Genomic DNA, 557 nt, shown 5'->3' with positions numbered 1-557 from the left:
CTGCAATACCAGCTCACGCAACATTATTGGGTCCTCGGGGTGCATCGCGCTATACAACGCGTACTTTCGAGATGTCATCAATGTTTCCGCGTAAAGCCACACACCTCTCAGCCCCTTATGGCGGAACTACCGGCCGATAGGGTCCGACAGGCCAAGCCATTTTCGATCAGCGGCGTTGATTTCGCGGGACCGTTCAACATAGTTACGCGACGAGCCCGGGGGGTCTCCTCCGTCAAAGTGTACGCGTGCCTTTTCGTATGCTTTTCGGTTAAGGCGGTGCACCTGGAAGCCGCCTTCTCGTTGTCCACCGACTCCTTCCTCGCTGCGCTGCAACGCTTTGTGGCCCGACGCGGACGCTGCTCGCTTCTCTACAGCGACTGCGGAACGAATTTTGTAGGGGCCGCAAGGGAACTAGAAAGCCGCATGAGCCTCGCAGCGGAGCGAGAGAAGATCAAGTGGTCCTTTAATCCTCCCTTCGCGCCCCACTTCGGGGGCCTCTGGGAGGCGGGGGTCAAGACCTTTAAAACCCACCTGCGGCGGACCGTGGGTGATCAAGT

The sequence above is a fragment of the Temnothorax curvispinosus genome, unplaced genomic scaffold (assembly GCF_003070985.1).
Source record: "Temnothorax curvispinosus isolate PA1 unplaced genomic scaffold, ASM307098v1 QBEX01012002.1, whole genome shotgun sequence".
NCBI classification, from domain to species: Eukaryota; Metazoa; Arthropoda; class Insecta; order Hymenoptera; family Formicidae; genus Temnothorax; species Temnothorax curvispinosus.
Note: the sequence above shows the minus strand (reverse complement) of the source record.